At 33.4% G+C, this 7,132-nt stretch overlaps 1 long non-coding RNA gene and 1 pseudogene across 1 annotated transcript; one reads left to right on the top strand and one right to left on the bottom strand.

Moving 5' to 3' along the window:
• The first annotated feature begins 473 nt into the window (after positions 1-473).
• LOC114715107 (uncharacterized) lies at positions 474-2,178 on the top strand. The gene is made up of 3 exons (XR_003737521.1): positions 474-529; positions 1,162-1,229; positions 1,994-2,178. It is a non-coding gene; the product is annotated as an uncharacterized LOC114715107 (long non-coding RNA).
• Positions 2,179-4,486: 2,308 nt separating this feature from the next.
• On the bottom strand, positions 4,487-5,896 carry LOC114715105 (CBL-interacting serine/threonine-protein kinase 20-like; annotated as a pseudogene).
• Between the last annotated feature and the right edge of the window lie 1,236 nt (positions 5,897-7,132).

Raw genomic sequence — 7,132 nt, 5'->3', positions numbered from 1 at the left:
GATAAAGTAAAGAAAAATTGGTAAAAAATACCTGTTTGAAAGTTTAATTAGCCAGAATGACCTGAATTGTGCAAGTACAAGTATGATCTGTAGGTGCAACATATCATCCGTTGTGTACAATTTGCTAGAGTAACTCCCATAATATGTGCAATGTAACATCTTAATTTTTTTTTATTATTATTCCTAGTGTTTAGTTAAGTTTAGAAGGAGTTTAATGCTTGATAAATGAGTTTTATTCTCTTTTTATTTAAGAAAAGAGAATTATTGAAAATAAGATTTACAAAATATGTATATGGAAATTACTGAATAATAATAATAATAAAACGGAAAAAAAATGGGAAAAAAAAGGGGTACCAAACTACAATTTTGTCCCATTTTAATATGGGGTCTTTAACTGGAATTTATGCCAAAATATTATTTTAACCGTTGGGGGGCCAGAGAGAGAAACATTTCGACGTCTTTCTTTTTCACCTTCTCCGGCGCCTTCTCTCATTTTTCCAGTAGGGTTTCAACTTTGCAGATCATTTTGGTAAGCCAAATGACTTCTTTTCATTAAACTCTCTTCATGAAAGTTTTTCCACTCATCTAAATCTATCTAATGATGGTAGTTTTATACTGTTTAGAGATAATTTTTGGGTTTAGGGTTTGAAGCAAGTGTTGAGTTTTGATGATAGGTAAGCATAATATTGTAGAGCTATTTTAGTAGATCATTTCTATCAGTTTAGTTTTATTTATTGACTGACCTAATATTTTTAAATGAATTATTTAGTTAAACAGATATTTATTTATGAAAAATATGATATTTATACCATGAAACTGTTGATTAAATTATTTACTTAGATGCATTTGATGTATATTGAATTTCTAATGGTTGGTTTTTGAGATTTAAAGTTAAAACAGGATTTTTGAATTTTAAATATGATAATTTCAGATTTAAAAATTTGAGAAAAAATCTGTATTAAAGTAAATACTTTGAAAGGTTTAAATGAAAATTTTGGATTGTGAGGATATATAAATTTTGTGCTAAAAGACTTACTTATGGGTTATGAGAGGTTTGGGTTTAGCATAGAATTAGAAACTTTAACTTATATATATATGTTTTAGTTTAAGTAATTAATTAAATAGCTTGTGTATTGATATGTAAATGTATTGGTTGTCTAGATTAAATTATTGGGCTATTGGTATGAGCACGGGGTTAACCTTGTGGTAATACTTGTTCTAGACAAGAGGTAACCACTTTCCACTTATTATTCATGCTCGTAGATTGTTTGTGATTGATTTTAAATTATAAGGAATTTATGAAATATTATTGAATTACGATGTGAGCTATGAAAGTATGTTGTTATTGAAATTGTCTTGTGAGACTTTTGTTGCAAAAGATATATGTTTACTATTATGATGATCTTAGGTATTATGAGTCAATTGAAAAAATGGAAAATCCCAATTGATTTTTACATGTTGATGATTGTTTATGAATGCAATATTTTGAGTGTTGATATATGAGGGGTGGCGGATGTTGATGATGGGTACTATAACAAAGAGGATATAAGGGGGTGAATTATGTACATTTGAGGATATAAGGTGGTAGGGCCATCAGGTGTACACTGATTGGTCCTTTGGCCCAATTATTCATTATAGGGCATTGACACCCTACTAGTAGACTAGAGGGGGAACCCATGGTCCGGTCTGGTGCTCTGTGGATTTTGGCCGGTCCATATCACTTGATCGGTGAGCTTGTCTAATTACCAGTCACATGGATGAGGATTTAGCCCATGGGTTTAGTCAGAGGATATAAGGTGGGTGGATATAAGGGAGGTGAAAAGATTATTGATTATACTTTTTATATGCTTTGACAATATGAAATTTGTTGGAATACTATGAATTTGCTTTTGTCTCACTTGACACGTCACGAGCACTTACTTGTATGCTTGATAAGTAGGATTGCTGGTTACTGAGACTTTTGTCTCACCCCGTTGATTTAACACTTTTCCAGGTGATAGTTCCCGTTCGGGTCAGTCAGGGAAGGCTCCGGAAGCTTGAGCTGCTATTGCAAAATTGTAGCGCTTCCACTCTTTTGATTGTGTTGGATAGATGTATATTGCCATGATAGGGCCCATTCCACATACTCTGATATGTTTGAGATTGATTATTTTGACAGTGTACTTTTGAGAACTGTTACTGGACTGTATACTGGTAGAAGGCCGGAGGCCTTTAGGCATTTGCATGTGATTTCTTTTGTTTGATATGAGTGGTGAATCCACAATGATCTTTGACATCAAATGACTTTTGATTTGTTGAAAGTTATGAAAGGTACTATTTAGAAAAATCGTGTTATGGGCTTATGGTTGAAAATGATATTCTAGATTCATAATACCCAAAGCCCTATCCATTATGAATATCTTTTTGCACGCAGTTAATTTAGAAGAGTTCTTTTAACCATGACAGACATATTTATGGATTGGTTTAACTCTTTTTCTAACATGGTTAATCTCATATGATTTAGGATGTTTATATAACCATGATAGTATTTCTAAATATTTTTACAAAGTTTCTTTTCTATCATGGTTAACTTTTCAATATTGATTAATTTATAAGTGTAGTAGTTTCGTTGTTACATGCAACAGGGATTTTTTACTAATTTTTCTTAAAGTAAATTGAGATTTTATATTCAAGACTAAAATAAAAATCAAACAAGATCTTATATTAAGAATCCGAAATGGTACTTTCTAGAAACAATTCCCCCACCTCCTCAATAAGGGGGTAGAGCGATGTCATTAAAGTCAAGGTTGATTTGTATTGAAAATGATTCTCTCGTAAATAACTCCCATAATATGTGTAATTAATTAAAAAAAATTAAAGAAGTATAAATTTAGAAGACGAATTAAATTGAAATATTATATTTAAGACTAAAACAAATATTTTTATTATATCTTATATTAAGGATAAAAGAAATAATATACAATACATGATAACAACTTCATAACTGGGTAATGAGGATTGAGCTTAAAAAGGTTAAATTAAAATTCCCAAAGAAATCGAATTTCAACATTATAAGATGTAGAGACATATTCGGGAGAATTATAATAAGATCCTAAGTAAAAAAAATATTTATCAAAAAGTCTCAATAACATGTTAGAAGTTTTCATTTCCTACGCTATAACTTATCATTATATGCTGCTGAGTTGTCATTAGGACTTTTTAATTATTATGTTTCTTCTTTGAGACTTTGTTGCAATTCTCCTTGTTGAAATATGTGATTTTAAAAGTAAGTGATGAAATCTCCATGTTGCCAGCAACAATCACTATGCAGATCCACCGGCCAAATGTCCAAAAATTAATGAGAAAGGAACCAACAAGGACAGGATAGGCGATATACGTGATTATGCCATTCTTTTGCTCTGGGAGAGACAAAATTTTTTTTTTAAATTAAATGACCTATTTATATGGCCTTATTGATATTTTCAGTTCCTTTTGACCTTATTTCAATTTTGAAATCTAAAATTTAAAATCAATAGTTTTATTCCTTGAAATTTGATTTTTTTTTCGGGTCTCCCAAACAAGTATGATCCTATATGTACATAACTCACTACTTGTAACTAATTGATCAAGGGTAATTATTATTTCACCCTCATATTTTCGCATATATCTGGTTCATTAGCTCTATTGCTTCTTTTGGAGGAGTGCATGTAAATAATTAGCATTATGATGTACTTAATATGGGAAGTTCTCACACGTGGTTTAACATAACTGACGAGCATTATTTGTGGTGACATAATTTTTTGCACGTACAAAGTTCGATTCTTAACCTCAAATAAGATTCCAATTATTTTCACTCAACTCTACTAATGCTGGTAAATTACTATTCTAAGTATCAACCAAAAAAATGAGGACCATAATGATGATGACCATAATAATAATAAAATTATTATTTGTACTTCTTAATATGATATCTACTTAATTAATTAATTTGGATAGATAACAGAAAACTAGTTCAATTAATTACTTGTCAAAAATATATTTTGGTTTATCCAAAATATCATATTAAATCATTTGTATTGAAACCTTTCTTGATGCAAACTCCCTGAAGACATGCAATTAGTAAAAACAGTTTGGAGAAAATAATAAATATGAGGAATAAAATAAAATAAGATCTTATATTTAAGATCAAACTTAACCCCTAACTAGTTCTTATATTAGAACTAGGAGCTACTGGTAGCAAAAGCACTGTCTTTAGAGGCATAAAATTTGAACTCTACAGTTACAGTTCTGTACAATATTACTATACACAACCTGGGCGCAAGAAAAGAAGAACAAGGTATATTAGAGACAACCTTCACAACTTTGCAGCAAGTGATTCTGCAAAGTGGAAGACCATGCATCTGAACAAAACAAAAACAGAAACAGAACGTTTCAAATTACCTATCCCGCAAGCAAATTAAAAACATAAACCATATCTTCTAGTATATATGGGTGCCAAATATTGCTGCTACTGTTCACCTCCTTGCCAAGCCCACACTCTATCCTTCAAGGAGGGCTTCAAATTCTGATCCCGAAATTGGATATACTCAAACGTATCGCCTGCAGTTTTCTTCACCTCCACAACATGAAACGTTGATGTCACCTCAAAAATCTCTGCATCAATACCAAGTTGTCCCTTCCGACCACTCTTGCTTCCCCCAAATCTCACTAACCCATCTTTCTTCACAACATTGAATTTTCTCTCTGCTTGTGCTATTTCTTCCAGTTTTGAAACAATCGTCGACGCGGGCTTCGTTGTGGTGAATCTAGCATGTCGTGTCCGACATGTATCTTCCTCAAACAGACCAAAGAGATCAAATCCTGAAGATAGGGATATTGAATCAAACGCATTTGAAGGCAGATGGTTTCACTTTCATTGGGGTTTCTTTGGTTTTTTCCTCTGAACTTGATGATGAAGAAGAATCAAAAAGAGCCTGAACATCACTCGTAGGATTGGACATTGGTGATTTGGGTGGTTCAATCTGCTGGTACCAATTTTAAACCAGCCATTTTCTATAATCTCAGCAATACTTACTCTTGTTCTTGGATTTGGATCGAGAATTCTGGTGATAAGTCTTCTGGTTTGAGGTGAGAACCATTTAGGACACTTGAATTATGCAGTACAAATTTTCCTATACATTTCAATCAGATTCTTATCCTGAAATGGAAGAAAGCCTGGAAGAAGAACAAACAGAATAACCCCACAAGACCATATATCAGCTTTGGCTCCATCATAGCCTGTCTTGTTGAGCACTTCAAGGGCCATATAAGCAGGTGTTCCACAAGTTGTATAGAGAAGACCATCGTTCTTTCTTGGTTCATACAAAACACTCAATCCAAAATCCGAAATCTTCAGATCCCCATTTTTCATCCAGAAGCAGATTCTCTGGTTTCAGATCTCGGTGACAAACCCCTCGGCTATGGCAGAAATCGACGGCACCGATTAGCTGCTGGAAATACTTTCGAGCCAAATCCTCCTTCAATTTCCCTTTCATGACTTTGGCGAAGAGCTCGCCACCTTTCAAGTACTCCATCGCGAAGTAAATCTTGTTTTTGCTCGCCATTACTTTGCAGAGCTGAACAACGTTAGGGTGCCTTGCCAGGTGCATCCCGGAGATCTTGCGCTTGATTTGGTCGATCAAGCCGATGCGAAGAATTTTCTGCTTGTTGATGACTTTAATGGCGACGCTGTGGTTGGTTTTAATGTTTCTGGCGTGGTAGACTTTGGCGAATGTGCCCTGGCCGAGCAAACGGCCCAGCTCGTATTTCTCCATCAGAATTGTGCCTTTCTTCTCCGTTTGCTCTGAATCCATTGGGTTTGCAAAGGAAGGAACTGTGGGTTTCAAGGTTGAGATTTGAGAATGAAGAGGAGGGAGGACGACGACGAGGAAGAAGAAGAAGAAGAATTGAGTCAGGTGGAAGCCAACAGATTCACAGAATAATTATGCCGAAGTCCGTTATTTTGCTCTGTTTGTAGAAAATCAGTATATAGATATTACTATTCAGTTTGTAGAAAATTGAGAATGCTGTCCGTATTCAGATGTCATTGGCTCATCCCTTTAGTAACAAGTTCAACTACTAAAAGTTTGGTGAGTATTGTGTTTTTGAAGATAAATGATTGCAAAAAGATGAAAGAAATTGTAATGAATAAGACTAGTGAAGATGTAGAAGGTGGAATCACATTCAACCATGGAGAATTGGACTTGCTGATATGTCAAACTTGAAGATGTTTTCTTCACGAAGTCGCGTCTTCGAATTCCCAGAATTAAAAGTGATACAAATAACTAGATATACTAAAATGAAAAAGTTTTGTCCAGGGGTGTTGGAAACACCAAAGTTGTCTAAAGTGAAAATAGAAGAGCATGAGATGGAATGGAAGGATAAAAGAGGCCTTAACAAACGGTAGAACTGCTATCCTTAGCAAATGCATGATGTATCCACGCTAACAAATATTGTTTCGAAAAATGTATATTTAATTATAAGGAAATAGAGAATTGATTATATTGTGCTTATGCCAATGTCGTCTTTCTTCAAATTAAAATTACATATTTTCAGGCTAACCAATACTATGATTTGGTATTGCAGGATAGTGTTAGCTGTTAATATATAGTAGGATGAGTCCATCATCCATGTTATCATTTTCAGGTTGGTCAGTTTTATGATATTTTTTTGCTTATTGTCTATGTTTTTCTCTAGTAGTTATTATGAAATCAACAATAGCCCCACATATGAAGGGAGGAAGCATTAAAAAACCTGCATCTTTTTTTTTTATTTAAATTATTTGTATCTTTTTGCTATATTTGTCCGTGCTTTCCTACCGCTGAAATAGTAGTTACTATAATATCAACAAATGCCACATATATTAAGGGATGAAACAGATAACTCTTTTATATATGTCAATTTTTCTTTGTTTTTTTTTTTGACACATTGGCTACAATATGATTATGCTACTATATATGATAACATGGATACACTCAAAATATAAACATGCCTTTTTACTTTCCTTGCTTGATCAATGCAGGTATACGTTGTTGGCGATGATGTTGACACTTGATGAAGGATGTGGACAGACGTTTGTGCAATGATGCTTTTGTTGAATTCTCAAATGATATGT

The sequence above is a fragment of the Neltuma alba genome, unplaced genomic scaffold (assembly GCF_004799145.2).
Source record: "Neltuma alba isolate B1F8T4 unplaced genomic scaffold, ASM479914v2 tig00011574_pilon, whole genome shotgun sequence".
NCBI lineage: Eukaryota > Viridiplantae > Streptophyta > Magnoliopsida > Fabales > Fabaceae > Neltuma > Neltuma alba.
The sequence above is the reverse complement of the archived record's forward strand: the minus strand, read 5'-3'. Positions and strand labels throughout refer to the sequence as shown.